The sequence below is a fragment of the Chionomys nivalis genome, chromosome 6, assembly GCF_950005125.1.
Source record: "Chionomys nivalis chromosome 6, mChiNiv1.1, whole genome shotgun sequence".
NCBI classification, from domain to species: Eukaryota; Metazoa; Chordata; class Mammalia; order Rodentia; family Cricetidae; genus Chionomys; species Chionomys nivalis.
Genome location: NC_080091.1, coordinates 69920378 through 69936559, shown reverse-complemented (window position 1 = coordinate 69936559; position 16182 = coordinate 69920378). Strand labels below are relative to the sequence as shown.

Genomic DNA, 16182 nt, shown 5'->3' with positions numbered 1-16182 from the left:
GAGGGCAGGCCTCAAGGTCCCCGCCAGGGGAAGCAGGCCCCTGCTGCTGGGGTTGCAGTCTCTGCTTGTGATCTCCTGGACCTGCTCTCCCTGCCCCCTATTTCCCTTGGTCCCTGGCTCATTGGGGCCACCAGGAATCCCTGCATAGGTGCTGAGAAGTCCCATCTGGATGGGTGAGTGTGTGCTATCCTGGGGCGCACTGTCCCGGTAGAGAGCACAAACGCCCCCCCCCCCCAGCTCCTGCTGCAAGGCTTTCTTTCCTACACACCCTCCCCCCACCCCCACCCCCAAGCCTGCCTTGTCTGCAAGGTCCTTTACTGTGGAACAGTTTCCTGCCCTTTCACTGAGGCTACCAACCCAGAGTAGTGAGGGCCTGACTAGAGGGCAGGCCTCAAGGTCCCCGCCAGGGAAAGCGGGCCCCCGCTGCTGGGGCTGCAGTCTCTGCTGTGATCTCCTGGACCTGCTCTGCCTGCGCCCTACTTCCCTTTGTCCCTGGCTCATTGGGGCATCCAGGAGTTCCTGTGTAGGTGCCGAGAAGTTTCATCGGGACGGGTGAGTGTGTGCTATCCTGGGGCAGACGGTCCCGGTAGAGAGCACAAACACCCCTCCCCCAGCTCCTGCTGCAAGGCTTTCTCTCCTACACACCCGCCCCCACCCCCACCCCCAAGCCTGCCTTGTCTGCAAGGTCCTTAGCTGTGGAACAGTTTCCTGCCCTTTCACTAAGGCTACCAGCCCAGACCAGTGAGTGCCTGACTAGAGGGCAGGCCTCAAGGTCCCCGCCAGGGAAAGCGGGCCCCTGCTGCTGGGGCTGCAGTCTCTGCTGTGATCTCCTGGACCTGCTCTGCCTGCGCCCTACTTCCCTTAGTCCCTGGCTCATTGGGGCATCCAGGAGTTCCTGTGTAGGTGCCAGAAGTTTCATCGGGACGGGTGAGTGTGTACTATCCTGGGGCGGACGGTCCCGGTAGAGAGCACAAACGCCCCTACACTAAGGATACCCAACCAGAGCAGTGAGTGCCTGCCTAGCGGGCAGGCCTCAGCAACCCCCGAAAGGGAGCGCAGGCACCTCCAGCTTGTACTGCAGTGTCGCCTGTGTTCTACTTGACCCCGCCCGACCCCTTGCATTCGGCCTTCTTTACGCGGGTCATTGGAATACCACGCATCCATGTTTTGGTGTTGAGGAGTTCACCTGGAAGGGAACGGTTCCTGCCCCTACACTGAGGAGATACACCTAGAGAGTTAGTCACAGCAAAGACTGGTCCAAGACATCAGGCCTCTCCTGGCTCCATTTGAAGGAAAAGATGGGCAGGCGCCAATGCAAGAATTCCCCCAACAACTTGAAAGGCAACGTGACATCACCAGGATCCAGGAATCCCGAAATGAGAAGTGTACACCCTAATCCAGAAGAATTAGAAGAATTCGACTCAAAAGTGAATTTTATGAAAATAATAGAGGACCTTAAACAGGAGGTGAAAAACTGCCACAACCAATTAGAGATTACAAACAAAAAGGTAGAGGAAATGAATAAATCTCTCAAAGATACCCAAGAAAACCAAGAGAAACAAGAAAAAGTAATCAAACAGGTAAGGGAAACGGTTCAAGACTTGAAGAATGAAGTGGAAGTAATAAAGAAAACACAAACCGAGGGAAGGATGGAGATGGAAAATTTGAATAAACGAACAGGAACTACAGAGACAAGTACCACCAACAGATTACAAGAGATAGAAGAAAGAATCTCAGACACTGAAGATACCATAGAGAAAATAAACACTCTCATCAAAGAAAACAGCATAACCAACAAATTCTCATCACAAAACATTCAGGAAATCTGGGACACAATAAAAAGACCAAACCTAAGAATAATAGGGATAGAAGAAGGAGAAGATCTACAGCTCAATGGTCCAGAAAATATATTTAATAAAATTATAGAAGAAAACTTTCCCAACCTTAAGAAAGATATTCCTTTGAAGGTCCAAGAAGCATACAGAACACCAAATCGACTGGATCAAAAAAAAACATCTCCTCGTCATATAATAATCAAAACACAAAACATACAGAATAAAGAAAGAATATTAAGAGCTGCAAAGGAAAAAGGTCAAGTTACCTATAAAGGTAAACCTATCAGACTTACACCTGATTTCTCTATGGAAACCATGAAAGCCAGAAGGTCCTGGATAGATATACTGCAGAAACTACGAGACCATGGATGCAAGCCCAGACTTCTATACCCAGCCAAGCTTTCGTTCACTATAAATGGAGAAAACAAAATTTTCCAGGATAAAAACAAATTTAAACAATACGTAGCCACAAATCCAGCCCTTCAGAAAGTAATTGAAGGAAAATCACAAACCAAGGAGTCCAACAATGCCCACAATAACTCAGACATCTAATGACCCTTCACCAGCACAACTTGAAGAAGGGAAACACACAAACTCTACTACCAAAGGAAAGAAGGAAAGAAAGGAAAAATGACTGGAGTTAACTACCACTGGTCATTAATATCACTTAATATCAATGGACTCAACTCACCTATAAAGAGGCACAGGCTAAGAGATTGGATACGAAAACAGGATCCAACATTCTGCTGCTTACAAGAAACACACCTCAACCACAAAGACAGACATCTACTCAGAGTAAAGGGCTGGGAAAAGGTTTATCAAGCAAACGGACCTAAGAAACAAGCAGGTGTGGCCATACTAATTTCTAAGAAAGTTGACTTCAAACTAAAATCAATCAAAAGAGATGGAGATGGACATTTTTTACTCATAACAGGAACAATTCACCAGGATGAAGTCTCAATCCTGAATATCTATGCCCCTAATATAAAAGCACCCACTTATGTAAAAGAAACGTTACTAAAACTCAAGGCAGTCATCAAACCACACACACTAATAGTAGGAGATTTCAACACTCCTCTCTCACCAATGGACAGGTCAATCAGACAGAAACCTAACAGAGAAATAAGAGGATTAAGGGAGGTAATGAATCAAATGGACTTAACAGACATCTATAGAACATTCCACTCAAATAAGAAAGAATATACCTTCTTCTCTGCAGCTCATGGAACCTTCTCGAAAATAGACCACATACTCGGTAACAAAGCAAACTTACACAGTTACAAAAAAATATCGGTAACCACCTGTGTCTTATCAGATCACCATGGATTAAAGTTAGAATTCAACAACAATGCTATCCCCAGAAAGCCTATGAACTCATGGAAATTGGACAGTCAACTACTGAACCACACCTGGATCAAGGAAGAAATAAAGAAAGAAATTAAAGTCTTTCTTGAATTCAATGAAAACGAAGACTCATCATACTCAAACCTATGGGACACTATGAAAGCAGTGCTAAGAGGAAAGTTCATAGCATTAAGTGCCCACATAAAGAAAACGGAGAAAGCACACATTGGAGACCTAATAGCCCACCTTAAAGCTTTAGAAAGAAAAGAAGCAGACTCACCTAGGAGAAGTAGAAGACTGGAAATAATCAAATTGAGGGCTGAAATCAACAAAATAGAAACACAGAAAACAATCCAAAGAATCAATGAAACAAAAAGCTGGTTCTTGGAGAAAATCAATAAGATTGATAAACCCCTATCCAAACTAATCAAACGGCGGAGAGAGAATACGCAAATTAACAAAATCAGAAACGAAAAGGGAGACATAACCACAGACACAGACGAAATTCAGAGAATCATTAGATCTTACTACAAAAACCTGTATGCCACAAAATTGGAAAATGTAAAAGAAATGGACACTTTTTTAGATAAGTACCATATACCAAAGTTAAACCAGGACCAGGTGAACAATCTAAATAGACCCGTTAGTCGCGAAGAATTAGAAGTTGTTATAAAAAACCTTCCCACCAAAAAAAGCCCAGGTCCAGACGGCTTTAATGCAGAATTCTACCAGAACTTCCAAGAAGACCTAATACCTATACTCCTTAATGTATTTCACAATATTGAAACAGAGAAGTCATTGCCAAATTCCTTTTATGAAGCTGAAGTTACTCTGATACCAAAACCACACAAAGACACAACCAAGAAAGAGAACTACAGGCCAATCTCACTCATGAACATCGACGCAAAAATACTCAATAAAATACTGGCAAACCGAATCCAAGAACACATTAGAAAAATTATCCATTATGATCAAGTAGGCTTCATCCCAGAGATGCAGGGCTGGTTCAACATACGAAAATCTATCAATGTAATCCATCATATAAATAATCTGAAAGAAAAAAACCATATGATCATTTCATTAGATGCGGAAAAAGCATTTGACAAAATTCAACATCCCTTTATGATAAAGGTCTTAGAGAGATTAGGAATACAAGGGTCGTTCCTAACTATAATAAAAGCTATTTATAGCAAGCCGTCAGCTAACATCAAATTAAATGGAGAGAAACTCAAAGCTATTCCACTAAAATCAGGAACACGACAAGGTTGTCCACTCTCTCCATACCTCTTTAATATAGTGCTTGAAATTCTAGCAATAGCAATAAGACAACATAAGGGGATCAAAGGGATTCAAATCGGAAAGGAAGAAGTTAAACTTTCATTATTTGCAGACGATATGATAGTGTACATAAGCGACCCCAAAAACTCCAGCAAAGAACTCCTTCAGCTGATAAACACCTTTAGTAGCGTTGCAGGATACAAGATCAATTCCAAAAAATCAGTTGCCCTCCTATACACAAAGGATAAGGAAGCAGAGATGGAAATCAGAGAAGCATCACCCTTCACGATAGCCACAAATAGCATAAAATATCTTGGGGTAACCCTAACCAAGGAAGTAAAGGATCTATTTGACAAGAACTTTAAGTCAATGAAGAAAGAAATTGAGGAGGATACCAGAAAATGGAAGGATCTCCCTTGCTCTTGGATAGGGAGGATCAACATAGTAAAAATGGCAATTCTACCAAGGGCAATTTATAGATTCAATGCAATCCCCATTAAAATCCCATCAAAATTCTTCACAGATCTTGAGAGGACAATAATCAACTTTATATGGAGAAACAAAAAACCCAGGATAGCCAAAACAATCTTATATAATAAAGGATCGTCTGGAGGCATTACCATCCCTGACCTCAAACTCTATTACAGAGCCTCAGTATTGAAAACAGCTTGGTATTGGCATAAAAACAGAGAAGTCGATCAATGGAACCGAGTAGAAGACCCTGATTTTAACCCACAAACTTATGAACACCTAATTTTTGATAAAGGAGCTAAAAGTATTCAATGGAAAAAAGAGAGCATCTTCAACAAATGGTGCTGGCAGAACTGGTTGTCAACGTGTAGAAGAATGAAAATAGATCCATATCTATCACCATGCACAAAACTCAAGTCCAAATGGATTAAAGACCTCAATATTAGTCTGAACACACTGAACCTGATAGAAGAAAAAGTTGGAAGTACTCTACAACATATGGGTACAGGAGATCACTTCCTACGTTTATCCCCAGCAGCACAGACATTAAGGGCAACATTGAATAAATGGGACCTCCTGAAACTGAGTAGCTTCTGTAAAGCAAAGGACACTGTCACTAAGACAAAAAGGCAACCCACTGACTGGGAGAAGATCTTCACCAACCCTGCAACAGACAAAGGTCTGATCACCAAAATATATAAAGAACTCAAGAAACTAAACTTTAAAATGCTAATGAACCCAATAAAAAAATGGGGCACTGATCTGAACAGAGAATTCTCAACAGAAGAAATTCAAATGGCCAAAAGACACCTAAGGTCATGCTCAACCTCCTTAGCGATAAGGGAAATGCAAATTAAAACAACTTTGAGATACCATCTTACACCTGTCAGAATGGCTAAAATCAAAAACACCAATGATAGCCTTTGCTGGAGAGGTTGTGGAGAAAGAGGCACACTCATTCATTGCTGGTGGGAATGCAAACTTGTGCAACCACTTTGGAAATCAGTGTGGCGATTTCTCAGGAAATTAGGGATCAACCTACCCCAAGATCCAGTAATACCACTATTGGGAATATACCCAAGAGATGCCACATCAAATGACAAAAGTATCTGTTCAACTATGTTCATAGCAGCATTGTTTGTAATAGCCAAAACCTGGAAACAACCTAGATGCCCTTCAATGGAGGAATGGATGAAGAAAGTGTGGAATATATACATATTAGAGTACTACTCAGCAGTAAAAAACAATGACTTCTCGAATTTTGCGTGCAAATGGATGGAAATAGAAAACACTATCCTGAGTGAGGTATCCCAGACCCAAAAAGAGGAACATGGGATGTACTCACTCATAATCGGTTTCTAGCCATAAGTAAAAGACATTAAGCATATAATGTGCGATCCTATAGAAGTTAAATAAGAAAGTGAACCCAAAGAAAATCATATAGTCATCCGCATGGAGAGGGGGAAGTAGACAAGATTGCAGGGCAAAAAATGGGAACTTGCGGGTGAGGTGGCATGGGGCAAAGGGGAAATGGGATGAGAAATATGAGAAGGGGAGGATGGGAGGAGCTCGGGGGATTGGGATGGTTGGGATATAGGAAGGATGGATACGGGAGCAGCGAAGTATATATCCTATCTAAGGGAGCCATCTTAGGGTTGGCAAGAGACTTGACTCTAGAGGGGTTCGCAGGTGTCCAGGAATATGTCCCCAGCTGGTACCTTGGGCAACTAAGGAGAGGGAACCTGAAATGACCCTATCCTATACTGATGAATATCTTGCATATCACCTTAGAACCTTCATCTGGCGATGGATCAAGGTAGAGACAGAGTCTCAATTTGGAGCAACGGTCTGAGCTCTTAAGGTCCAAATGAGGAGCAGAAGGAGGGAGAACAAGAGCAAAAAATCAGGACCACGAGGGATGCACCCACCCACTGTGACAGTGGAACTGATTTATTAGGAGCCCACCAAGGCCAGCTGGTCTGGGACTGAATAAGCATGGGTTGATTCCGGACTCTCTGAGCATGGCGGTCAACGAAGACTGATGAGAAGCCAAGGACAATGGCACTAGGTTTCAATCCTAATACATGAACTGGCTTTGTGGGAGCTTAGCCTGTTTAGAAGCTCACCTTCCTGGACGTAGATAGAAGACCTTCGTCTTCCCGCAGGGCAGAGAATTTGGACTGCTCTTCAGTATCGAGAGGGAGGGGGAATGGTGTGGGGGGAGGAGAAGAGGAGTGGGGATAGGGGGAGGGGAGTGGGGGGAGGGGGCAATATTTGGGAGGAGGGGAGGGAAATGGGAAACGGGGAGCAGGTGGAAATTTTAATTAAAAAAGAATAAAAAATAAAAAAAAAAAAAAAGAAAATCAAAAAAAAAAAAATCACACTGGATGTTGAAATTTATGGCTTTGCTTTGTTCCCTGTCATTTTGTAACCAAAGCTATTTCTACCCTGCCATAATGCATACTTTTAATAAGACAGGATTAGCCACGGCAGAGCAAACCACAAGTCACAAGGACAGAGGACTATAACTCTATTTATGTTAGAGATGGGTTTCTGTGGCGCTACATCAAGAACAGGATTTATTCGTCAAATTAAATTTCCACTTCGCTTCCTTCGTAATTTTTCTTCTAAGGAAGTCATTTTGACCCCTAGATTTTATCCTTTAAAATGTGTGATTTTCTTGCATGCTTCTAATGTAACAAACAGTAAGCTAACGGAAAGTTTGTGCTCCTAATTGATTAAAAATTATCTTTGAGTGGGTTGGGAGGTGGGAAAGGAAGAGGAGATTGGGGAGAAACATGACGGGGGGGGGAACTGCAGCTGGGATGTAAAATAAATGGTAAATACGTTTATAAAAAATACAATTGGATATCCAAAAGAAAATTATCTGTGATAAAATAGCATGAGGAAGAAATCTAAAGACTTGAGCAATTTTTATAATTGTGATGATCTCTCAGAAGCCTGAGGGTAACATTCAAAGCCATTGCCTGCATCAGTACCAAGTACCAAGTTTAGTTTGAAGCACCTCAAAATTCTCAGAGTCAATAAAACCTTGTCATCTGGCTGTAAAATTCTTGATCTTACAATTTTGTGAACAACTTTTCTAATTCTTCAAAGATGGTGTTCTGTTTAATTGATTAAATTATCCAGGCATGTGACATGTTCTTCCTTTCCTTAGATGGATGAAATCATCAAATATTTGAAATGTCTCTGCCTGATTTATGAAAACTTATTTTATTAATGTGAAGACTAGCATACATGTACTATGACTTCTCCAGCACCTCTCCGTTTAACAAGACTCACGCCACCTGTGGCTTTCCTCAGTACTAGGACTCAGCTGTCTACCCCGTGCATTCGTTTTAAAGCGGGAACCTAGCGCCCCCTAATGGTCAATGGTGAACAATGAAGATATCTATTTCCAGAAAAGGCTAAAACAATAGGAAAACATTACAGGGCACACTGCTTTTATTCCTCTCTAAACAGAAGAGTTATCCCCATGGATCATCTCTGCTTTGAAAAACATACATGTAAGATGTGTTTAAAATTATAATGACAACATCTTGTAAATTGTCCAAACCAGAAACACTGAAATGCACTAGTGAAAGCTCTACATGGAAATATGCTGTGCGATGATGCTCTCATCTCTTCTGGGTTGTGCTGAGAACACAGTTCCACAGCAGCAAGATTTCATATCTGACATTATCTGTGAGGCAAACCTCTCTTCAGGAAATTTTAATGTCTAATAACAAGGAAAGATTATAGGCTGTATCATCATAATAATACATTTGATGTTAGTAATTTTTATATGAAGAAAATTGATGCTGGGGAGAAGGAAGGACAAAAGAATTTTAATATTTCTATGTATGTGCAACAGACACGCATAGAGTTCATATGAGGGGATAATGAGTGAAAGAACGAGGAATTACATGGGCAGCACAAATGCAAGGGAAGCCTTCTGCACAGAAAGAACCGACAGCAGAAAGAGCACTGAGGTGCCGTGACCTGAGAAGCTGTGATGTCACATGCCGTCTTCTTGTAGAATCCTTTAAACTACAAAGAAACAGAAATAAAGGGTGTGTGTGTGTGTGTGTGTGTGTGTGTGTGTGTGTGTTAAATACATATATATAAGCACGGGAAAAGTAAATTTTAAGAAAAACTGAATACCAAGATTAAAATATAATTACACCAGCAGTGCAGGAGAGATGAGTTCCTAGGGATTGATTACCAGCCAAGGCAGCCCACTTTGTGATTTACAGGTCAAGGAGAGGTCCTTTCTTAAAAATGAAGGTGGACAGTGCCTAAGGAATGGCACCCAACATTGACATCTGGCCTCCACATGTATGCATTCATATATTTGTAAGCACAGACAAGCGTGCACACACACACACACACACTCATTCACTCACAGATGAAATTACAACAGTACGAATAAAACTTTGTTTAAGACAATAAATTTAAATGGCTGAACTCCCCTGCTAAACATAAATGTTTACAAACTGTGTCAGTAATATGAAATACAAGATTATTTTTGTTCATAGACCAGACTATCAACTCCTAATTATAAACAAAGAAATATAAGACTAGCTAAACAAAACCCATAAGTTAAATGTATTAATACGACAAAAGAACAAGTTCAAGCCAAAAGCCATTAGCTAACTAAAGCTGACTACTTACAATAGTAAAATATTACGTATTACAGAAGCCGAATATTAAAGCAGAAGGATAAGGGACTAACAACAGACACATCTGCAAATGCTTCAACGACCGAATCTCAGCTGATAAAATCACACCACTGCATTTGATAAAGATATTAGATGGAAACAGGAACAAAGTATCTAGTGATGCAGCAAGAACATACAACTTAAAGCAGGATGTGGTGGTGCGTGTCTGTCCTCCCAACACTCAACAGGAGGAGCAGGAAGATCGGGAGTTCAAGACTACACTAAGCAGCAAGTATGAGGCCAGCTTGGCTACATAAACCTATCTCAGAGTTCCAAGATGGTGTCGTCGGTGTGCGGGTCTCGGGTGTCGGGGCTGCTGTGCCGGGCCCTCCCACGGGTGGGGCGGCCCATGTCGAGTGGCGCCCAAGGCGAGGAGGGTTCAGCTCGCATGTGGAAGGCCCTCACCTACTTCGTGGCGCTGCCCGGGGTGTGAGTGAGCATGCTCAACGTCTTCCTGAAGTCGCAGCACGGAGAGCACAAGAGACCCGAGTTCGTCGCCTACCCTCATCTCCGCATCAGGACCAAGCCCTTCCCCTGGGGAGATGGTAACCATACCCTCTTCCACAACCCTCATGTGAACCCACTTCCGACTGGCTATGAAGATGAGTAAAGAGAACCTGGACCTTCCCCCAGGCAGCAAGGGACCACAGCACTGGTTTGGACCATTACTTTGTGGACCATGAAAGCGCATGGGGCGCTAAGCTCATCCTTCCTTGTATCCTACAGTGACCATTACACTGATCTTCCATCCCTTTGCTTATAAGAGGAGATGGCCTAAATAAATAACTTAAAGTTACTTTGTTCATGAAAAAAAAACCTATCTCAATAAAATAAAAATAAATGCAGAATTTGAAAACTGTGTGGTATTTATGTTTACATGTGTACATACAAACGTAAAAGAAATGTATTCTTGGCAAAAGACTACAAAAGTTCTCCAAAAACCTTACCATAGTTTAGACTGCAAAGAAAATATCAATAAATTTCAAATAATAAGAACTCCATGGGTCATATTTCCTGACCTCGATGTAATAAAATTATAAGTAATAACTATAAAACAAAACCCATTCACTTTCTTGGAAATTAATAAATTCTTTGAAGAACTTTTATACAAAGGAGCAAACAAAATTCAAAATTCCTACCGACCCGAATTACAACAAAAATAAAGATGTGACAGGTCCATTTGTATCATGAAAGTTATTTTAGGAGGTAAGTTCACATCAATAAGTTTTCACATCTTAGACCAAAAAAAAATGAACTAATAATTCAAGAAACTGCACAGTGAAATCAGAAGCATCCTAGCAAAACAAGAGACAGAAAATAATAAAGGCTGGAATAGAATCAATCAATTACAAAGCCAAAAATTACTTTAGAGCTTCCCTGGAAGCTACTGAAGTTTTCAAATAATTATTTTCTTCAGTTATTAACTCAAAGCTTTGTAGAATACCAAGAGGAATCAATTATACAAATATGGAGATGCATACTATATCTACCCTTGGTGTCAGAATTTCTTTTAGGAAGTGTCCTATCCATACCAGGAAAAAGAGTTTAATGTTTGCAGGTAGAAGATAGTACTTTAAGAGAATTAGGGATTGGAGAAACATTTGAAGATAGTGGCTCTCAACCTGTGGGTGCCACCCTTTTGGGAAAGACATATCAGATATCCTGTATCTCAGATATTTACATTATAATTCATAACAGTGACAAAATTACAGTTATGAAGAAGCAACAAAATAATCTTATGGTTGGGGTCATCACAACATGAGGAACTGGATTACAGCGGCCACAGCAGTAGGATGGTTGAGAACCAGTGTTCTAAGAAAACAGAAGAAGGGCGCATTTGTCGGCATGGAGAGAAAATGTGGGAAGATAGATAACAAAGGAGTCAGACATTTGGTTCAGCTGGAAAAGGCACTAGTTGCCACGCCCGAGAATCTGAGTTTAATCTATGGTGGAAACCCAGTGGAGGAAGGAGAGAACCAACTGTAACAAATTGTCCTCTGACCTCTAGACACCAGCATCAACATGTATTACCTGCACACTAAATCAATCGATCAGTCGTCTCCACTGTGGTGATGAAAACTTTAAGAGGTGGAGACTAGTGGAAGGTCATGGGCCTTCAGGAGTACACTGATGCTGCCTCGTGGAAGCGGATTGGGTCTGCCAGAAGTAAACTCCCCAAGAATTGGATTATTATAAAAAGAGAGAACTTATTCTCCCCCAAAGCTCTTGTTTTTAACATAGTGTGTAACCCATCCACATGTGCTTGACACACTCATATCTCCACAGACGTCTCTTCACCAGAATGAAGTTGGTGCCATGTTCTTGAACTTCCAGAATGGTAAGCTAAATAGACTTCTTTTCTTCATGAGGTGCCCAGCTTCAAGCATGTCACACAAATGGACTGGGATAGACTATATTTTAAGACAAGGCGCTCTCTCTCTCTCTCTCTCTCTCTCTCTCTCTCTCTCTCTCTCTCTCTCTCTGTGTGTGTGTGTGTGTGTGTGTGTGCTTTACACACATATATGTGGGTATATAATCCATGCCGAGGCCAGAGAACATTAGGTGTCCTGCTCTATCAGGTTCTGCCTTATTCCTTGGAGACATTGTCTCTCATCAAACATGGAACTGGGGCTGGCAGCCAGTAAGTCCCAGAGACCCTAAGGCCTCTGCTGCTCTCTTCCCCTGCATGGTGCTTTAGCCCCACGCAGTGTTGTGGAGCGGGTGAGCACTCCTGATATTTTAGGGGGAACCCAGGTCCTCAGTGTAAATCCTCTTACCTATCTAGCCTTCTCTCCAGCTGCTGAAGACAGAATCTGTAAGGAGATACTGGGCTACATTAGTTCATAACTTGGAAATTAACCCAGTAACATTAGTGTCTTTGTAAGAGGAGAAAAAGACATGGGAAAATCACAGAAGACACCACAAGAAGGCAGCCATCTGTAAATGAAACACAGAGGGCCAGGAGAGACCAACATGATGAAGTCCTGACCTTGAATTTTGACTCCTCAGATCTGTTGTTTCGGCCACTCAGTCTGTGACATTGTATACTGATGTCCTTAGATCCATAACACAAGAATCATAAAGGAGAGTGAAACTGGCCATGCAGAGACCAGGAAGTACTACTATCCTGATTATTCTAGAATGTCCAGGAAAGAAAATTTTTAAGTACCTATCTTTAAAGGTTATAAAACCACGTTTGAAATGTGTTGTGTCACAAACACTTTAATATCCTTTCCAGGCTATTCACAGCTGGTGGAAAGTAAGGGGACAGATGACCTGGTGTCATTTCCTATCGGAGTCTGGATCCATTGTACACAAAAAAAGGCCTGCCAGCTTCATGTAAGAAATAGCTCATAACTGCCCCCTTTGTAGACATGAACCCTGAGGCAAAGAGTAATGCTCACACAGGTCTGAGGCCATCCTTCTAGAACGCTCACTCTATCTGCAGAGCAAGGGGTTATGAAAGAGTGAGCGGATTTCTGCTTTTTCTCTTAGTCATTTATCTCGCGGCTCTGACCAAGTTCTTGACAAACGAAAATGAAGAGAAAGACGGTTTCTTTTCGTGCCCAGTTTCAGTCCATCAAAACCAGGATGAAAGATGGGAGGAGTGGGTGAGCCACTGAGGGTGGGAACTATATTGCAGATGTTCACATGACAGACACACAGACCAGTCAGCCACCGACAATGGGAACTGTACCACAACTGAGCACATGACAGACAAGCCCTCAAAATAACGTCCCGTAGGAGAGTCTCCAGAGCCCAGCCTAATGTGCCCAGCTTTTCTTACAACTCTCTCACTCATCGCTCCCTCCGCTGGTCATAACTGGATCATATTCTGATAAATTTTAAGTTACATATTGACATTACATGGATCGTTTTAGTCTTGGTGCAGACTTCCAGTAAGTGAAAGCCACACACCTATGTGACTACTAGATTCTCCTAAGGGCCCATTCAGTATGAACAGGTTTCAAGCACATATTAACTAGTTACTTCACAAAGTGTCTGTCATCATCTGTTCTGTATCAAGAAAAATCAACAAAACTTTTTTCTTTTCTTTCTTTTTTTTTTACTTATACTGATAATTCATAGAGATCTATGTTGTTCAGAATGTCCTTCAAAAAAAAATTCCCTGAATTTATGAGATTTTCTGTCATAGATATCATCACATGGCTCTTTCCCAGCACTAAGAAGAACAACACCTCCTTAGAGAGAATCAAGGATCATTAAAATAACCAGGCACAGTGACCATTATTCTCTCCTGAAACCCCATGCTAAGGAAACCAGTGGTGTAGAACTAGGAAGACGTTCCCATCTGTTTATTGCAAACTTACATATGTGGTATAGGAGGTCCTTCTGTCTGTGCATTGCTTTCATTGGTTAATAAATAAAGAACCTGCCCTGGCCTGTTGACAGGCAGAACTTAGGTAGGCAGGGAGAAAGAAGGCAGAGGGAAGAGACGCTATAGAGCAGCTGCCGGAGTCAAATATGCCGGAACTTTGCTGGTAGGTCACGATCTCATGGTGATTGATATACAGATTATTAGAAATGGGTTAAATTAAGATGTAAGAATTAGCCAATAAGAAACTAGAGCTAATGGGCCAAGAAGTGTGTTAAGTAATACAGTTTCTGTGTGGTTATTTTGGGGCTAAGCTAGCTGCGCAGCCTGAATGAACAAGCAGGCCCCTCCCCTGCAACTCATATGTTCCAGAGCACAGCTCAAATGCTTCCTCCTTCTTGGAATCTTCCTTAATGTTCCTAGTTAAAGTATGTGTCCCTCCTTCTTTCTAAATACCTTATTCCTGTTGTTAATTTAGTCCTTACCACAAACAGAACACCACCGAATGAGACAGCAGTGTCCATCACCCCAGCACCACACACTCCTTTGACTTTTAGTTGGATTGGAAGAACTGTGAGTTAATGTCTTCGGACTGTCTAGAACACTTCAAAGTGCTGTGTACCCAAAGAGTGCTCGCTATTTGCTCAGCAAATAGACAGCTTGCTCAGTTGAGGTTTTCAATATGATTAATTTTAAAGTATCGAGCAAAAAGGAAATGTTCTACTAGATTCAGATGCCACTCTACACAGAGGGCTAGCTCGATGGTCCAAGTGCCAGGGAAATTCAAATGACATAAGATTGCCTGAAAGAGGTTCAGACATGTGGTTTACTGTTACTTCAAGTTACTCCCCGAACCCTTTTTGTTTATTTTAAATCTTTCAAGGGAAAACATATGTAGCATACAATAAAGTGTGGCATGGAAGACGCCATTTGCATGTGTAAGAGTTTGAAATCCTCTCAGTTCCATCATAGCCCCCAATGGAAAGGAGGAAGGGTACCACAGAGATTAATTTGGAAAGCAAAACTCCTCATCCAGACTCTTAATGCCTCAGACAGGCAGCATGAATCAGAGAGAAGAGCTGAAATCAAAACAATGGATGTGCTCACTGGCCCCTGGAGACTGAAGACCAGCCGCTGCTGGTTTCTTTCTAGAGACAGCCCACCTTGAGCCTGTGAACCACTCGTCCAGCCTCGGTGCTTGCTGTTGGCCAGATGGTGTGCTCCATTCTGCTCATTACAGCCGTTCTTCTCATCCGACTCCGTCAGGATGAAACATATGGCTGGGTCTTTAGCTTAATTTTTTTGTTGTTTTGTTTTTTGGAGGGAGAGGTATCTTAATTTCAGCTCAATCAAACTGCGAGCCCCAGGTGAGATTAAAACGAAAACAAAACCATAAGACAGTGCATGCTGATTCCACCTAGGCAGAAGGAAGCCTGCGCCTGGGCTCAGGGGCTGCAGTTTGTTAAATCCCTGGGTAAAGTACTCACTCAACTGTAATCATACATAATCTCCGAGTTACTAGCTATCTGTTTACAGAAAATGAGTGCTTCGGGCCAGACATTCTCAGAGACAACACACACACTTTCCTCTCAGTTTGTCAGTCAAATATAAATACATGGTGTAAGAGTTTGACCTAGAATTAAGCCCCAGGTTACAAAATAGTTGCCAATCTTTAAAGGTTTTTGAGTCATTAGTTAAAATTGTTCTTCCTAGTCTGATTCTTTTCTGAATAGAAATCTAAATTTGAAAATTTGAATATAATTTATATATTTAAGACATTTATTTTTTATTCAGGTCTAAGGAAAGATTATTACAAATGATTTATCCTATTTCTGCTTTCTTATATATTTAATATAGTTCTTATGTTGTGAGAGAGCCCTCTGGTGGCTGAGAAGACACTAAATCATGGCTCATTAGAGCCAAAATCAAGATTCTAACCAATCAACACTATTCTTCATTGAAATATTGATTTCAAGTTTGATTGGAAATGTATGCCTAGGAAGTTTTCTCTGCTACTTTCCATTCACCTTACTTACATTCATGAATTTGATAGTGTTCAAACTGTCTGGCATATTTTTGATGCAACTTTAAAACTAAGAAAACACTGATAACATGCAAGTACATTTCCTGTCCAATGACAATGAGAATAATTAATAACTAATCCTTAAAGAAAACAGCACATGGTTTGGTTCCTCAG

General features: G+C 41.5%; 1 protein-coding gene and 1 pseudogene across 1 annotated transcript in view; one reads left to right on the top strand and one right to left on the bottom strand.

Annotated features, from left to right (window-relative positions):
- Grxcr1 (glutaredoxin and cysteine rich domain containing 1) overlaps positions 1 to 16182 on the bottom strand; it is a 107045-nt gene that overhangs the window by 27130 nt on the left and 63733 nt on the right. The gene's annotated exons all lie outside the window — the stretch shown is intronic.
- LOC130876165 (cytochrome c oxidase subunit 6A1, mitochondrial-like) lies at positions 9924 to 10457 on the top strand (annotated as a pseudogene).